This window comes from Saimiri boliviensis, chromosome 15, assembly GCF_048565385.1.
Source record: "Saimiri boliviensis isolate mSaiBol1 chromosome 15, mSaiBol1.pri, whole genome shotgun sequence".
NCBI classification, from domain to species: Eukaryota; Metazoa; Chordata; class Mammalia; order Primates; family Cebidae; genus Saimiri; species Saimiri boliviensis.
The window spans coordinates 44,167,673-44,187,196 of NC_133463.1; positions in this window are offsets into that span (position 1 = coordinate 44,167,673).

A 19,524-nucleotide genomic window follows, 5' to 3' on the forward strand; every position below is an offset into this window, starting at 1 on the left:
CATTCTGCTCCTCTCCTTTCCTCTCTGATTTCACCTCCTGTTACTTTCCTACTTGATTGCTTTCTACAACCTACACAAGGCTCCCTGCTTTCTGGAAAATTTTGTATCCACTCCAGCCTCAGAGCCCCAGGGCCTTTGCACTTACTGTTTGTTTCCTCTGCCTCCTTTTTCTAGGCTACTTATCCTCAAGATATCTCTGGGGAGCATTCCATTATATTTTTTTGGCTTTATTCAAATGTCACCTTAGTGATAACATCCACTGCTTGCTACCTCCTTTTCTTGCTTTATTTTTCTTTAAAGTATTTAATATCATCTAGTAAATTGTGTATTTTACTTACCTTTTTTTCCTTGATTTTCTGTCTTTCTTACTATCAGCCACATGAGAACAGGAATCTTTGTCTCTTTTTGCGTTATTACCAGCATCTAGTAGAGCACATGGCACAGGGAAGACACTCAATGATAAATTGTTGAATGAATACATGAATAAATGAATGGTTTAGTCATGCAGGCTCAATAAATGAGATTCTGTCTTAACCTTTAGGCTTGGAAATTGCTTTGGCAACTTTCCTACATTCTCAGCATCTCAAGGATTAGCCCTGGTCCTCTTCTCTTGGGACTCGGATCCTGACCCTGAACCCCTACCTAAGTTTGTCTCCCATTGTTTCCTAACAGGCTTTTCCCTAGTTCCCATTTCCTCAATGTCTGAACACGTCTATCCTTGGAGACCCCCATTATTACCGTGTATTTTTCCGTAGAATCATTCATTACTTGGTCTTCATTTTGTCAACAAATAATTTTGAGTGAATTCCATATACTGGGTATTATGCAATATCTTGGGGACGAAAAGATCAAGAGGACACAGCCTGCAGATATCTAGGACTTACTGTTTTAATACCCTGTTTTGTCTTTCAGCTTAGATCTTAGGTTCTTGATAAACAGCTCTGTCCATCTCCAAAGATGAGTGTCTAGTTTTAGGACAAAATTCTTCCCCAGTATGCCCTGTACTGCTGTAGCTAACAAGCCATGTCTGACAAAGTCAGAAATTAGAGGCCAGCCCCATATAATATATGCTGTAAAAACACAAGAATACCTGTAAACCCCATATTATTGATTTTATATCTATTGATTTTCTCCTTGGATTGTTTTCAGATATATTGAGCACCTTTGTTTTAAATAAATTCAAAATATCTTAGCAAACCATTATTTCCTTCCTCTTCTCCTTTAGAATATTCTTCACTTAGCAACTTAGGCAATACCAAATTTGTTCCAACAGCCAAAGGTTTCATTCTGTAAATCTGAAACTTTCCCTTTGGCTTAGAAGTGAAAAAAAAAACTTGTACTTTTTTAGGCTCCGCTCTTTCAAGCTCTGCCCTGAAGGTTTTGATATTCATCAGATATTTTAATTACTGAAAGTCATTACTTTTTATAAAGAGCCCATTTAGAGAACAATCATGAAATATACTCTGCTTCATGAGAAATCGATGGTTGCTCTGAAAAACAAAGCTTAATCCAATATGAAGGTCATGTAACAGCTCACCAGATAATTCTGTCTAAACACATTTCTTATCTCTGTATTGCCAAAACCATTAGCATCTTGAGCTCACAAGTCCTCTACAACCAAACACATTCATCAAATGCAGATGTCTTCCACTTACATTTGCTTGCTTTTTCCAGGAAGAATGACGGAAGGGCCAATACCCTGTGCTTCACCATTGCCTGCACGCTAGATGAGTGTATTTACTGGTTCAGTGGCTAACTGTTCAATTGCAGTCTCCATTCATGCTGCAGGGTTACTATGCTAAGTACAGCCTACAGAACCAGAAGAAATGTGTTCAGGGTTTTTAATCTTTCAGCCCACAGATTGCCCACTGCACATGAGTAAAGTTTTTACAACCACATTATAACCAGGAATGAGCTTTCTTCTCATGCAGATCCAAGTTAAATAGACTGTATTACAAATAATTGCTTTCCTTAATCGAACTAATGGAATAGCTATGCTGAAGGGTAAGGAAAGGCAGCCTAAGCGCTGGTGCCCATTCTGCTGATATGCAGGGCAGAGTCCTGGCTGACCACTTCTCAGTTCAGGCCAGACTCACGTTGTATTCCCATGTAACCCTGAAGTTTCAGCCCTAAAAAAGAAAATCCTCAAAATGGTGCGAGTCTTAAAAATATTCTTTCAAAACTAACCAACTAGAAATTAGTTAGGCATGGTGGCACACACCTGTAGTCCCAGCTACTTGGGAGGCTGACGTGAGTGGATCACTTAAACCAAAGAGTTCAAGATTAAAATAAGCTATGATTACATCACTGCACTCTAGCCTGGGTGACAGAGTGAGACCCCCCATCTCAAATAAATAAATAAAAATAAATATTCTTAATAACATATCTTAATATTATTTAATAAGCATAGCTAACGAATATTCCCTGGAAAAGCTTTATTTCTAGACCTTAGAGAACTCACAATTTCCATCATCTCACAATAGTGAGAAAATGAATTTAATCATTTTAAAGCCCAGGTAAAAGACCCCGTTTTCTTCTTCCATTTTTCTGGATTGGTCCGTGAGTAATGTTTTCTCTCTGTGATCTTCAATCCTTTCTTGTCCCATGACTATTTTTCCTAGACCTCTTTTCTCATTGTCTTAATAAAAACCTCGCCAGACATGGCCACTTCACCAAGTTCCCGATGGATCTTCCTTTCCCTTCATTATTAACATCTTCATGGAGTAGGTAAAATGCTCACTGCTTTTATTCCTCTCCTCATAGTTGCTTCTTAACTCCCTGGACCTGTCATTTGAATTCCACAGTCATTAATTAATTATGCTTTCCAAAGACACCAGTGGATTTTAAATATCAAACACATTCTACTGAGTCACCAGGCTTCTTCAGCATTTGACACCCTTAATTTTCCCTCCATTGTGCAATTTTCCTCCCTTGGTTTGTGTTAACTACCCGCTTTATTCCTTTCTTCATCCGCCCTCAAATACAGACATTTCCCAAGATTCAGGCTTTAGTTTTCATGTCCTTTTATCTGGCATGCTCTACCTTGATGATCTCATCCAAGGCTTCCACTGTCCTTTCTGAAGCAAATCATTCTTGACTCTGTCTCTAGAATTAACATTTCTTCTGAGCTCTTAACTCACATTCCAATGGCTTCCTGGTCATCACCAGAAAACTATCGAAGCTGGTAGAATCGATAAACATCTTTCAAATCAAACTCACCATTTTCCCAAAAGATATTCCTGCTCTCCCATTTACTGTCTTGATAAATGTCAGCTGAGTATACACATCACTCCAGAGAGAAACCATCACTCCAGAGAGCAATGGAGTTAACTCCTTCCTATCCTTTATCATTCAATTAGTTCGGTAGCTAAATCCCATTAGCTCTACCCAACCCTTTTGCCCACCACTATCCCGTCCATCCTATCCTGCCTGCTGTCTCTCATTCATACCTCCCCTGCTCCCACATGCACCTTTACAGTACCTACCAAACAGGGTGCCCTGGCTCCAGGTTTCCACCTCTCATGCGTTTACGCACTTTTAGTTCAGTTATTGCTCTATTTAGTTCAGTTATTGTTCTATGGCAATGCATGACAATACTGTCATCCTAAATGGCTCCCTCTACTGGATGAAATTCCAACTCTCTGCTACCTTCCAAGCCCTGTTTTGCCTCACACCTTCACGCAAAGCCTAAACTCTGGCCACATTTTTCATTATGGTTATCAAACCTCTATCCCTTTTCAAAATCCTATCCTATTTTTTCAGAATATTCTCCTCACTCTCCTATTTTATCCGATGAACTCCTACTTACTGTTCAGAGCCCAGCTTGAAATTCAATTCCTCTTTATATGATTTCCTGTGTCTTCTATTATCCCCTCGTCAGGAGAGTTCACTGCTCCTCATCTGTATTCCCACAGCACTTTGTAGACTGCAAACACATTCAATATTGAAGCTTCATCTTATTCAGAACTGAACTTACAGTAAGTGTTCAATAAGTTGATTGACTTCGCAAATGTTTATTGAGCACTTGCTATATGCAGGACATTGTTTTAAGTATTGACAATATTATGGTAGAAAAAACAGACACAATTTCCACCTTCATAGGGCTATAGCTTAGAGGAAATTATAACCAACAACAACAATAAAGAAACAACAAGTGTTTATTTAGCTTCTTTGCATTCCCCGTGTCTTGTATAATCTTTGTTAACCTAAGAAATTAGCTTCTTATATGTGAAATTGCTAGTTTCCTGAACTACTAATGAATGCATAATTATCAAGTAATAGGTATGTAATCATTAGAAAAACTTAACATTATAGTCGTCTGATGCCTAAAGCTTGTTCTATTATTTTTTCTATAAAGGGGGATGACTGAAGAAGGGGTAAATATGTTAGATGTATGAATATTAAAGCACATGTATGCATACATAAGTGTGTTTCTCTGAGGCAGTTGGAGGGATATAAGTGAAAGGAAAAGATGAATATATTAGGAGATGTTGAAGAGGCACCATGCTAAGAAAAACAGGCTGCTGTTTAGGCCATACTCCTCTGTTATATTTTTTGACAGCTTTCCTGATAGTCCCAGACATCATGAGTTTTCTGTCCGGTGTCCTGCAGTGTTACTGAATTTTCAAGCAACTATGTGAATTCTTCCAGGCACTAGTTTGGTCTGCCATTGCATTGTTTGGCAGGCCGAACAAAAGGCAGCCACTCCGTTCTATTGAAAATGATGACAGCATTCATTAATTTAGAAAGATGAGGGAGTGAAGCAACTCTTGGTAGTACTTCAGATTCATTGTAATTGATAATTTAAATTTCCATATAATTTTCCCTTAAGAACAAAATACATTATAAACTGCTTGATAGTGCTAATTTTCATAACACATGTTTCTTAATCTAAAGAGGTAATTTGCTCTCACCATTTATCGCACCTAAAAACATCCCAATGCTATGATTAAAATCATACTGTTAAAAAGGTTGAGATAAATCATGCAGGCAGATGGTGGTTATTCAAGCCAAACTATAATCAGTCTTTGAGTCATACCAAACAACTTTCTGACACTCCCAGTCATGACAGAAAGGCTTAAGTGGCACTTTTCTCTGAGAACCTTTCTCTGGAACAGATTGGAAGGCCCCAGAACATGACCAGCTTGTCTGCTCCTGATGACTGTTAATGAGATCCCAGAATTCAGAACCAGCCAGAACCTATTTACTCTCCTTTCATGGTCCCCATTGTCCCTTCTATTTGGTCACATCTCCTCTTAGAATGACAAATAGCGTTGGTAACATTTCCTGACCAACGTCCCAGTTAAGGCTCTTCCAAGAAACGCAAACACTAGGGCCTCTGTCATTCAACTCCATTTCATGCCAGTTGAGGTTTCTTTGCTGTAGACACAATTTCTTTCAATACCAGAGATGACAAAAACAGTGTGTGGTATGGAGAAAGAAGGAAGAATAAACTTAGATATTAAAATAAGAATATTTCAAATGAAATAAAATAAGACACTCTTAAATATTTTACATGAGAAAAATTAGTGTTGATATTGTTTCAGTCCTTAAGATGAGCTCAGTACTGTACGTCTATTGTTTCATTTAATCCTTAACTGACCTGTCTATGAAGTAGGTCCCGTTATTATTCTCATTGTACAGCTGTGTAAAGAGATTCAGAGATGCCAAGTAAGTTACTCAAGAACATAAAGCTGGTAAGTGAAGGAGCAGAGACTTGAATGGGCTTCAGATGATGCCAAAGATGAGGCTTTTAGCAGCTTTGAGTACTGCTTTTATTAATCCTAGAATTGGCAATATTTCAATAAGTACAGAAGCAATTGCAAAAATGTTTTGAATGCTTGTATAACATTTATTAGCCCCCAAAGGGTGTCCTAATACAAGAGAATGTTTTTTCAAAAGCCTTATAGAAAATAAACCACTAACTGCAGCAATTTGCCATCATATTCTGTTCTGCCTTTCTACTTAGTAACAGTTTGGGATGCTGTGATAGAGAGTCTACATCACTTGCTTTATGTCCTCTGTACCTGCTTTTAAGGCTTGCCCAAACCTGGAGGAGGTCAGACTGCATGGGAGACATCTGACAGTGTCCTCTGACTAGTTAACCACTTTAAAGATGCATTATCTGGAAAATGGTATCTTCAACACATTAGGAGATTGTGTTGCAAGGAATTTCTTAATAAAATAGAGGTCAAATCCCTAAACAAGAAATTTCTAAATAAATTAGAGCAAAGCAATTTTAAAATGGGCATTTCTTAGATAATTTTTATGTATCAAAAGTGCTAAGCACTTTACAAACATCTTAGTCCCTTCTCATAAAATATCTTAAGATCTATATTTTATTCTTCCCATTTTACAGGTAAGGAAATTGGAACTTAAACAGGTTCAAAAGCTGAGCATGGCCGGGCGCGGTGGCTCAAGCCTGTAATCCCAGCACTTTGGGAGGCCGAGGCGGGTGGATCACGAGGTCGAGAGATCGAGACCACCCTGGTCAACATGGTGAAACCCCGTCTCTACTAAAAGTGCAAAAAATTAGCTGGGCATGGTGGCACGTGCCTGTAATCCCAACTACTCAGGAGGCTGAGGCAGGAGAATTGCCTGAGCCCAGGAGGCGGAGGTTGCGGTGAGCCGAGATCGCGCCATTGCACTCCAGCCTGGGTAACAAGGGTGAAACTCCGTCTCCAAAAAAAAAAAAAAAAAAAAAAAAAAAAAGCATGGTGGCTCCTGCTTGTAATGCCAGCACGTTGGAAGGTCAACATGGGAGAAAAGCTTGAGCCCAGGAGAGTCTGAGACCAGCCTGGGTAACATAGTGAGAACCCATCTATACAATTTTTTAAAAAAATATTAGCCAGGTATATTGGCGCATGCCAGTAGTCCTGGCTAGTCATGAGGCTGAAGTAGAAGGATCGCTTGAGCCTGGAAGGCAGAGGCTTCAGTGAACCGTGATTGCACCACTGTGCTCCAGCTTGGGCAACAGAGTAAGACCTTATTTCGAAAAAAGAAAAAAAAAAGTGATGGTGAGGGTTCAGCAATGTGTCTTGGAGTCTCACAGCCATATAAGTATCAGAACCTAGACCTAAATTCCTAGCTATATATATTTAAAACATGCACTAATATCCTTTTTTTTTTTGGACAAATTCTAATTGCATATAATTATGGGCTATACAGTGATATTATGATATACGTATACAGTGTGGGGTGACTAAAGCAAGCTAATTAGCACATCATCACAAATGATTATCATTCTCCCAACTGCAACTTTGTACCCTCTGGCCAACCTCCCCCTACATCATTCCAGTCTCTGCCTCTGAGTTCCATCATTTTGGATTCCACATTTAGATGAGAACACGCAGTATTTGTCTTTCTGTGCCTATCTTATTTCATTTAGTGTAATGTCCTCTAGGTTCATTCATGTTGTCACAAATGACAGAATTTTCTGCTTTTTAAAGGAGGAATGGTACTCCATTTTGCATATATACCACATTTCTTTACTTATACATATGTTGATGAACTCTGGTTGATTCCACAGCTTGACTATTGCAAGCATTCATATCCTTGCAATACATTAGTATACTTGATACTACATTACCCCTCACTCACAAGCATATTCTAATATGATATCGTGAGCGGTATAGAAAAGAGACATTTTGTAAAGAACCAGCAATAGGATAAGTTATTAGTATGCATGTGGGAATGTGTGGCATATGTCACACTACCTATCATATGTGTCAAAACTGATATAAAGATAAAAGATTCTTTAAAATTGTTAAATCGTAAACTAGGAGACCATGAAATATAATTTGTTCTTGGCTTCATCATCTAATTCCTAGATACCTTTGGAAAGTAATTCAGCTCTGTATCATCAATTTACAATTTAGGGAGAATACTTGACACCTACCTTTTCAATAGAAGTGTTTTAATAAAAGCTAAGATATGTAACAATTATTGTAAATGTTTCTTATTTAATATGTTTATCAGTTTCATGCCATGTTTCAGAGTTTAAACTATCCTTTAAGCAATAAATTGTTGCTGGATATTTTCAAAGAGGAGTGTAACATGACCAAATTCTCATTTTGGGGTTAAAAAACCACCAGAAATATGTGAATGGATGGAAAGGAGTAAATTAACTTTAAATGCATTGATGTAAGAGCAAGATTATAAACACAGGTGGCTGGTGTGAGGTAAGCGAGAGAAAACTGGTAAAAGGAAACAAAAGCAGTCTTCTGAGATTATGGTTTCTCCTTCCATCTCTGAGAAAGAATCAGATAGGAATTTGAAAGCCAGTTATAAGACTTAGTCACTGCTAAGTTGACAAAAACAGCAATGGGGAAAGGACTCCTTATTCAATAAATGTTGCTAGAATAACTGGCTTAGCCATATGCAGAACATTGAAACTGGATGCCTTCCTTAGGCCATATACAAAAATCAACTCAAGATTGACTAAAGATTTATGTAAATCCTGGAACGCTAAAAACTGTAGAAGAAAACTTAGGAAATACCATTCTGGACATAGGCTCAGGCAAAGATTTCATGACGAAGACACCAAAAGCAATTACAACACAAACAAAAATTGGTAAATGGGACCTCATTAAAGAGCTTCAGCACAGCAAAAGAAACTATCAACAGAGTAAATGGACAATCCAAAGAATGAGAGAAAATATTTGCAAATTATGTATCTGGCAAGGGTCTCATACCCAGAATCTATGAGAAAGTTAGATAAACAAGCCCCAAAAAACAACTTCATTAATGGTGGCTCATGCCTGTAATCCCAGCATTTTGGGAGGCTGAGGTAGGCAAATCATGAGGTCATGAGTGTGAGACCAGCCTAGCCAACATGGTGAAACCCCGTCTACTAAAAACGCAAAAAGGAACCGAGTGTGGTGGCATGCACCTGTAATCCCACCTACTTAGGAGGCTGAGGCAGGAGAATCACTTGAACCCGGGAGACAGAGGTTGCAGTGAGCCAAGATAGAGCCATTGTACTCCAGCCTGGATGACAGAGTGAGACTCTATCTTAAAGAAAAAAAAAAAACTCCACTAAAAAATGGTCAAAAGACATGAACAGACACTTCTCAAAAGAAAGGCATACACACAGCCAACAAGTATATGAAAAAATGCTCAATAGCACTAATTATTAGAGAAAAACAAATAAAGACCACAGTAGGATACCATCTCATACCAGTCAGAATGGCTATTATTTCAAAAAATAACAGATGCTGGTGCCATTGTGGAGAAAAGTGGATGCTTATGCACTGCTGCTGGTGGGAATGTAAATTAGTTCAGCCACTGTGGAAAGTAGTTTGGGGATTTCTCAAAGAACTCAAAACAGAACTACCATTCAACCTAGCAGCCTTATTACCTGGTAAACACTCAAAGAAATACGAATCATTCTGCCATAAAGACACATGCATGCATATGTTCATAGCAGCACTATTCACAATAGCAAAGACATGGAATCAATCTAATGTCCATCAGTGGTGGAGTAGATAAAGAAAGTGTCATTCATATACACTATACAATCCTATGCATCCATAAAATAGAATGAGGTCATGTCCTATGCAGCTACATGAATGCAACTAGAGGCCATTATCCTAAATAATTAATGCAAGAACAGAAAACGAAATACCGAATTCTCTCTCACTTAGAAGTGGGAAGCTAAACATTAAGTACACATGGACACAAAGAAGGAAACAGCAGACACTGGTGCTTGCATAAGGGTGGTGAATGGGAGGTAGGAGGAGAGTGAGGATTGAAAAACTACCTATTGGGTACTATAATTATTACCTGTGTGATGAAATAATCTGTATGCCAAACCCTTGTAACACACAACTTACCCATGAAATAGCTCACATATGTACCCCCATGAACTTAAATAAAAGTTGGAAAGATAAATAATTGTAAAAATGGAATAAAAAAAGATTTGTTCACTGTCTGACCTTGGCCCAGTTGCTTAAATTCACCAAGTCACAGTGCTCTCATTTGTGATATTGGAATAATCATAGTACTAACTTCAGAGGGAATTTATGAGCATTAAACAAGCATTTGCTTGCTGTTTTGTTTAAAGATAAACCCTACATACAGTCAGTTTATATTTTAGTGTTTAACACATTCAGCTATATTGGTAACAATTATTCTGTGTTTAAAGGAAAAATATCTGCTATGAGAAAGACTGTGAAGATCAAAGGAGACATGATCCCATGAAGATATGCTTGTGTCTCTTCACTTTTAAGGATATGGGAAGATTAAGTAAACTAGCATTAACTATTTACTTTTCTGATTTGAATTTTAGAAAGAACTGTGAATCTCTTGAGCTGGAAAGACTTTTGAGAAAAAATAATTAACATGCCGCAGCACCAAATTACTGCTGTGAATGAAACTACATGAATGAAACCAGTGTTTAGAAATGAGGTTTGAAATTCCTGTATAAACTCTGATGCAATGAGGAGACTATTTTTAATGTTAAGTTTGTCAATTCACCTTTTAACAAGAATATTTTATTATGCATGCAACATTTTTCATGTTAATTTATTATTTACTACAATAAAACCTCTATCTGCTTCATTGGTTCTGTTGAATGGGGCAGGAAACCGGAAATCAAATAGCTCACACTGTGTCGTGCAGTGAGTCACATACGGAGAACTCAGTTTGCGGTGGGATCACATGTTCAGGTCAGTGACTTCACGGGGCTTTCAGCAACATAAGCCCCACTGTTCTGTGTTGCCTCATACACAGCATCTCCTTCCCCTTATCTGAGCTTTTCTCAGCTACCTCATCTCTCACTTCCTTCTCCTGACTGCATTGCTACAACAAAAGACAGACTCTCTGAGCTCCTTTATGCCATAGTCTGAGACTGTGTTAAAGGATACATATAGAAACTGGTTCATGCTGTGAAATCACATTAGAAAATGTATCCCACACCACACACACAGGAAACATGCACAACACACACACATATACCACATACACTCATGCAAACACAATGTGGTACTCCCTTGCTGTAGCATTGCTTTTATGTGTGAGACAAACATCCCAGCCTGAGAAGGAGATATCATGTGAATAGAACAATAATAAATAATAATTTCAATTCTTCTTCTCTGGCAGAAGTCTATGCAGCAATATTTAGAGTGTGCTGTGGATCTCAGTATTTCCCCCTTTATAAGCCATTTCAAGCTTCTCTATACTATCATCAGAAAAAATTATACTACTTTCCTGGATCCTGCTTCTCCCCGCTGCTCTGTCTTGCACCTTAGTTTTCCCTCCAGACTTTTTGAAAAGGATTATTCACACGTCTGTCCATCACTCAAGTTCCAAGTCCTGGGAGTAGTAATCCTTACAGATTCCTCCCCTTATTCCCCACCCTAAATCCCATCATCTGTTGAATACTAGTTGATGAACAAGTTCTGTTATTTATAATACAATTTGAATCATTTTCCTTCTAATGACTGCACTTATTGAGGCACATACCATTTCTTCCCCGGTAATTAGAGCAGCATCCTAGTTGGCCTGCCTGCTTCCCCTCTTTCACCCCTCAACTCTGTCCTCCTCATACTGTCAGAGAGTATTCTAGGAAGATATGCTCTCCCAAACTTAAGATGCCTGAGTGCTTCTTGACATCTGTGGAAATATTTTCAAGCCTGCTTTATCATAAGATTAATTAAAAGTTTAGATTGTGGAGTCCTACCCTAGAATTTCCAGAATGATTCCTGTGATTAGAGGAGTCTAGGAAATGTGGACCTGCAGATAAACGTCTAAATTCCTTGCCAGGCACACAGGTTCTCCATAAATTCATTCCTACTTACAGTTCTCATTTTATCCTGCTATTATCTGCCTTTAACACCTTCTTCAAACATATTCTTCCCCCACTTCCTATCCCTCAATTGCCATTCACTTAGATTAAATCCTCTCCTCTGTGCTCATATAGTGCTGAGAGCGTTCCTCTGTCACTTACTCAGTTATTGTCAAAACCGAGTTATTTACATCCCTGGCTGACAACAGTTTAAGTCCCAGCTTGCTCATTGATAGCACTGCTCCTGTAGTCAGGGTTCCTAGATGCATGCAAAAGAAACTGACAGTGGTGAACTTACCCAGACAGGTAATTTACTAAAAGGACATAGCGTGGCTCATAGACTGACAGAAGGTAAGGGAGTTAGTATCCAGGAAACAGTCAAAAATCAAGCAAGGATTGACAGCAAGAATCTAAAAGCTAACTGCTTTGATATTGATCATTGAACCCTTGGTGTTGCTGCAGTTGAAGTCCTGTTATTCTTCCTCTATCCATAGATAATTTCTCGGCTAACCTTATGTTTGTATCATTATGTCAAATCCCAGATAGCTTCATCTCTTTAATTGACCTAAATCATGCCCCCACATTCTAGTTCAGTAGTTCTTATGGTACAGTCCCCAACTGGCAGCATCAAGATCACCTGGGAATTTGTTAGAAACTAAATGCCCAACGATGATAGACTGGATAGGGAAAATGTGGTACATATACACCATGGAATATTACGCAGCCATCAAAAACGATGAGTTCACGTCCTTTGTAGGGACATGGATGAACCTGGAAACCATCATTCTCAGCAAACTGACACAAGAGCAGAAAATCAAACATCATATATTCTCACTCATAGGCGGGTGTTGAACAATGAGAACATATGGACACAGGGAGGGGAGCACCACACACTGGGGTACGTTGGGGGGAAATGGGGGAGGGGTGGGGGTGGGGAGGTGGGAAGAGATAGCATGGGGAGAAATGACAGATACAGGTGAGGGGACGGAAGGCAGCAAACCACACTGCTATGTGTGTACCTATGCAACAATCTTGCATGTTCATCACATGTACCCCAAAACCTAAAATGCAATTAAAAAAAAAAAAAAAGAAACACAAATTCTCAAACCCCCTGGTGATAGGGCTCAACAATCTATGTTTTAAACAGCTTTCCGTGTGATTTTGATTCTGCTTAAGTTTCATGACTACTGTCATAACTACAGACAGCGAGGCTAGAGGAAGCAGTATTTGGCCACTTCAGTTCCATAGTGGGACCCATGCCACTTGCTAGGAGATTACTAAAAGGCAGGAAGGATGTTCAGATGACAATTGTACAGCAAAGAAACAAACAAAAAGAAGCAGATATCCATCGTATGTTTTTGCAATCCTCAACTTCAGGAAGACTAGGAATTTCCTGATATTATAAAAGTAATAAGCACTGGAACAATTCCAACTCAGTAACCCCTGTCTCTACTTCTCCATATTCCACAGTTTATTACCTATTTTGTCAATGGTAAATACCTGATATTCATTTCAATTTCATCAATGTGAATATGACTTCATATTTTAAAATCAGTTATGATTTTACCAGATTGTGTTAACAGCACCTATTTATTCAAACTTTGTCTACAGCATTGATAAATACAGGGTATAGCTTTTCCTGACAGCTTTCTGCAGAGTTTATAGAATTAACCATATAAATATTTGATTTTGACTCAGCTGACATCTTAAAGCACCCATGGGTCCCATTTGACATCATCAACCTCCAAAACAAAATAATATCATTTACACAATTATGTTTACTTTAGTACATCTTTCCACTTAAAAATAGTAACATTATTGTTTTTGTTATTAGGTAAGATTTATTTAGTATTTGACACGTGCTAGGCAACATTTTGAGTTCTTTACATGTCTTAAGTCATTTATTATTATAACCTTACCAGTTAGATACTTATACTATTCTCATTTTTACATAAGGTAATTGAGAAAAAGTGAGATGAAATAATTTTGACAAACTCACATAGCTATTAAGTGCTAGATCTGGGATCTTATTCAGAGCAGGTGGCTTCCTACTAATCATCCTAACCATATGGTGACCAAGTGTTCCAATTCTTCTAAGACTGAGGGGTTTTTCAGGACACAAGACTTTCAGTGCTAGGATGGTTGGTCATATTACAATCACTATGCTGATCTACTAAATAAATTTATGTCTCCTTTTTTCTTACTTAATGGCATTCAGAATATATCAAGCTGCTGTGGACTAAATGTTGGTGTCCCCTCCCTAAAATTCATATTTTGAAGACTAACCCCCCAATATGATGGTATTTGGAGTTAGGGCCTGTTTATGAATATAGAGCCCTCGCAAATGGAATTAGTGCACTTATAAGACATACGAGAGAGCTTCCTCTCTCCTTCTGCTCTCCATCATGTGAAGATACAAGAAGGCATTTATCTGCAAAGCAGGATGTCCTTACCAGACACTGGATCTGCCAGCAACTTGACCTTGGACTTCCTGACCTCCAGGACTGTGAGGAATACATTTCTGCTGGTTAAGTCTCACAGTCTATAGTATTTTTATTATGGCAGCCCAAACAGACTAAGATCGAAGATGTTGACTGACATCCATTGTTCCAGCAAAATGGAGCCACATGGGCATACGATGGCATGCAGGTCTCCAGTGTCTCTATTCCACTTTCATCATTCCAGAGTGTCTATCACTTAATGAAAGGCGCTTTCAGAGGAGAGGATTTACCTGAAAGAGCTGTGCTGTCCTGAAGAAGCCCCTGGATTTCCCCACATGTTCCGGTCCAAACAAGGACCAGAGATTCCAAAAGTATGGTTTAATATAAATTGCTCCAGTGTTTTTCTCCATAACAACTTAAAACTCTTTAACAAAAACTACAACCAGTTTGTAAATGGCAGCTATAAAGGAGATGAAGGAATAAGAAAATGGAGAGAAGGACAATGGGGAAAGGAAGATAGAAGAGCTAGAATATTTTGTGGTGATTAAGCTACTCACCAGGTTAGTACTGAGGAAGATAGCACATGCAGTGTTTTTCAGACAACACATAGCACTTTACACTTGCAGAGAGGAGTGCTCCATAACTGGGGTTATGTCAATAATTCTCATCTCCAAACCTAATGTAAAATTTCAAATATCGTTCCTAGACATGATCCTTCTGTTAACTGAGAAATCCAATTAGATATCAAAATACTTACACTTAAAAGAAAGTAAAGGCTATTGATGAATCTCTTCTGTCTCCATTCCCATCTCCACAGACAATCCCTTTACTTATTCATTTCTTCTGGTAGTTACTTCTTTTTAAATGGCTGTTATTACTAGATGATCATCTTATGCAGCTAGTTCTAGATTTCCCAGTTTTCTTATTATTTATAGATGTTCTTCTCTAGTAACAAATTACTTAATACATTAGTGACAGCTTTCACTTTTCTCCAGTGCAGCTACGTCAATATCTGTGCTTCTCTGTTGATTACATTTTAATTTTAGATAATGTGGCTCACCTTTATTGTTCTTCTCCCCACTTTATGAAATAACGATGATAGCTCCTTTGTCACTCCTTTCCACCTTCTAGCCTCTGAAATGTGTATTAGTACTATAAGATTTCAAGGCTAATATCATTTACATGCCATCCTATACACATACCATTTGATGCTTTCACATGGCATGATTCTAAACATTAAAAATCAATAAAGTATTTATTTGCGTTTTTATAATTACGTAAATGTTGTTCACTATCCAGTTGAATATCATGACTGCATTTTATTTCCTGTGTTTTTATAGTTCAAAAATGCTTTCTTATTTCTTTGCATTATTTGTTTACATCATCTCCTTAAGTCATTTTAGGAATAAAATCAAATCTCGTAGATCCCTTGATTTCCTTGGGATCTCCATCCCAGATCTTCTTAACTCTGGCTTAATTCTGACTTCTAGACAGGTTCTCTAGATCAACTGTAGAGTCATCATCATTGTACTTTTCTTTACTAATTTTGCAAATTAATTTTACTCTTCCATGCACTATATCTTCCTCTTTCTTCTTTCACTCATTCTTTTTGCTGGAGCACATAGTCAAGTAACTTCTAGGGAAAGGATAAAAGTTCCAAGCAACTGCACTTCTGAAAGTGGCTAATGATCATTTCACTGGAGACACCTAAATGCCTGAATGGAATTGGCTTTATCTGGGGGGCGCTGATACCTTTACTTTTGGGCTGGAGTGCTAGCAATGCACATGGTATGTCCAAACCCTGAGACAGTCCAGAGATCTGTGGAGCTGATCAGCAACCTCTTTGGCTGTGTTTCTTCTTAGTCTATGCTACATAGTCCTGCTTCTCTCCCACTTAACCAGTTTTCATACTGCATCTACTTCCTATTTCCTCAAAATTTCTTTACATCTCATGTTGGTGAGTATTCTTAACTCTATCTGCTTAACTGTAAATTTGTATTCTCAGTCTGCTATCTTTAAGCAGAGCCATGCTCTCTTTTATCTTTATATTTATAATTCATAATTTTAAAGCTTTGCAATTCCTTTTTCAAAACACCTTCACATTTGTTATTTTATTTTATCCCTATAATGCTCTTCAGAAGTGAGAACAATACGTATTTTCATGTCTAGTCTCTGGGTGATGAAATTGAGTGCAAGAGAAGTTGAGTATCTTATCCAGTAATATTAAAGAGACAAAGAAAAAGTTTGAAATAGGAGCTGGATCTCCTCATTTCTATCATAGTGTGCTTTCCATTAAATGAAACTGTCTCCTGTGAGATCATTGGATTTGGTATCAGGAGAGCTCAGTTTAAATTCTGGCCTATTTACTTGATGGATCACATTAAGTAATTCAGGGTTTTGGTTTCTGCAGTTGTAACTTAGAATTATAATAATTGCCTCACTTATTCTTCACAGGGTTGTTTATGATTAATAAAATGAGACAATATTTGTAAAATCACCTTATAAACTGTATAATTCAATACACATGTTAAATATAAATTTCCTAAATAGCTAATTGGTATATACTTTAACTTTTTTTTTCAAGGTAGACTGTGTGAATGAGGTATTTTACTCACATGGTTCTAAATTCTAAAGACTAAAAAAAAAAAGAACTACAGAAAATGATTGCTTCCATGGCTGCCTCAATCCATCTCATCTCCCTGTCTCCTAGCAATGTATAAAACCAACTGCTTCCATAAAGCCTTGACAATCTAGTTGTCAAATTTCTGGATTTTTTGCCATTCTAAAAATGAAAAATAGTAAAAATGGTTGCTCTGGTTATCACCACTATATTTTAAAAGGCCACCTTAATCAGCTCACAGTGGCTTAAAACAAAACATTTACTTAACTAGTTTCAAATCTTCAGTTTCACCAAGCTTGATGAGGACAGCTCCATCCAGTGCCAGCTGGGCAGCTCAACTAAGGCTGAATGCCCTCCCTCCAGGATGGCAAGTCAGTACTGGCTGTTGGTTTTTGTCCACATGGGCCTCCCTCCTGAGAGATTTGTGCTTCCTCAAAGCATGGTGGCTGGGTTGTAAGAGAAAGAGACAGAGGAAGTGAAAACTGTATTTCTTAAAGCCTTGGCTCAGAAATTGGCCCAGTAATATCCCTGCTATATGTTTTTGGTTGCAAAGCTACAGAACTCAGATTCAAGGGAAAGAGACACAGACTTCACCTCCTAATGGAAAGAGCATCAAATAATTCTAGGGCTATGTTTTGAAACCACAAGCATGGTATTACTTGAATCAGCATTTCCCTTTTTACAAGTGCAGGTGAGCATCCTCTTGTAAAGCTAAAGACCATTTGTATTGTCTATGCTGTACTGTCTGTTCATATTCTTTGCCTATTTTTTCCTATGTATTTAACAGACATTTTATTTATTTATTTATTGCCAAGGTCTGGCTCTGTTACCTAGGCTGGAATGCAGAGGTGCAATCTTGGCTCACTGCAAGCTCTGCCTCCTGGGTTCAAGTGATCCCCTCACCTCAGCCTCCTGCGTAGGTGAGATTACAGGTGCACACCACCATGCCTGGCTAATTTTTGTAATTTTTGTGAGATGGGGTTTCAGCATGTTGCCCAGGTTGGTCTGGAACTCCTGGGCTCAAACAATTAGCCCACCTCCTTGGCCTACTAACCTGCTGGGATTACAAGCATGAGCCTTTTTAGGTTGGTGCAAAAGTAAACTTAAATATGAGGTTGGTGAAAAAAATGTAATTGCAGTTTTTGCCATTATAACTATGGCAAAAAGTGCAATTACTTTTGCATCAACCTAATATTTATTTGAAGAAGATGCTTATGCAAGAGGGAGGTGAGCCTTTTCTTTGTGATATGAGTTACAAATAATGTTTCCCACTTTGTCATTTGTCTGTCCTTTGAATTGGCTTATCTTTTTTTTTTTTTGAGACGGAGTTTCCGCTTGTTACCCAGGCTGGAGTGCAATGGCGCGATCTCGGCTCACCGCAACCTCCGCCTCCTGGGTTCAGGCAATTCTCCTGCCTCAGCCTCCTGAGTAGCTGGGATTACAGGCACGCACCAACATGTCTAGCTAATTTTTTGTATTTTTAGTAGAGACGGGGTTTCACCATGTTGACCAGGATGGTCTCGATCTCTCGACCTCGTGATCCACCCGCCTCGGCCTCCCAAAGTGCTGGGATTACAGGCTTGAGCCACCGCGCCCGGCTGGCTTATCATATTTTTACCTCCATGCAGAAGTTTTTGTTTTGACTTGTTTTAATATACTTGAATTTTACAATCTTTTCTAAAATGGCTTATGGCCTTGAGTCTAAAAAGATATTCCTCCTTTACAAAAATTTACTCATGTTTTTGCTGTTTGATTTTTTACAGTAAAAATATTAACTCATTAATAGCAATTTTATGTTGATATATGCATGAGGTATGTTTATTTTTCAAATAAACATGCTTATTATCTCTACTTCATCTCATCACTCTATTAAAAAAGACAACATGGATAAATCTAGGAGATATTATGTTAAGTGAAATAAACCACGTACAGAAAAATACTGCATGTTCTCACTTGTATGTGGAACCTAAAAATGTTGAACTCATGCAAGTAAGAAGTAAAATGATAGTAACTAGGCAGCTGGAGGGGAGGAAGCAGTTGAGATGTTGGTCAAAGGACACAAAGTTTAAGTTAGATAGGAGGAATAAGTTCAACAGATCTATTGTAAAACATGGTGACTATAGCTAATACCAATATATTACAGTCTTGAAAATTACCAAGAAATGTTAAGTATTCTCCTTAAACAACAAGTATGTTAATTAGCTTAATTTAGCCATTTTACATTGTACTCATTCTAAAAGGATATGTTGCATCTGATCAGTAAAGATCATATTTACTTGTCAATTAAAATTGTTTTCCATATTAAAAACCAGAGATTTGGTTTTATGACTGATTTTAATCTGCGTGTAATGAACAGACTGGATTTGAATTATATCTGGGTTCTTGTGATGGTTTTGTGAAAACGGATATCAAGACAGAGTGAAATAGGCTGTGCATACCACTATTGCAAAAACCAGGAACTCAACATTTCTTTGGACAAAACAGCATGACGATGGCCCTTCTGCATTGAAGAATTAGTTCACTTGATACCAGTCTTCAGTTAAGTAAGAAATGTTAAAAAAAAAAAAAAAAAAAAAAAACTGACACTCATTTTTAACTGTTTATTCCATAGCATTTGTTACCTTTTAAATGAATTCAGCAAGTTGCCAGCCTGTTCCTTCATATTAATCCTTTCAAGT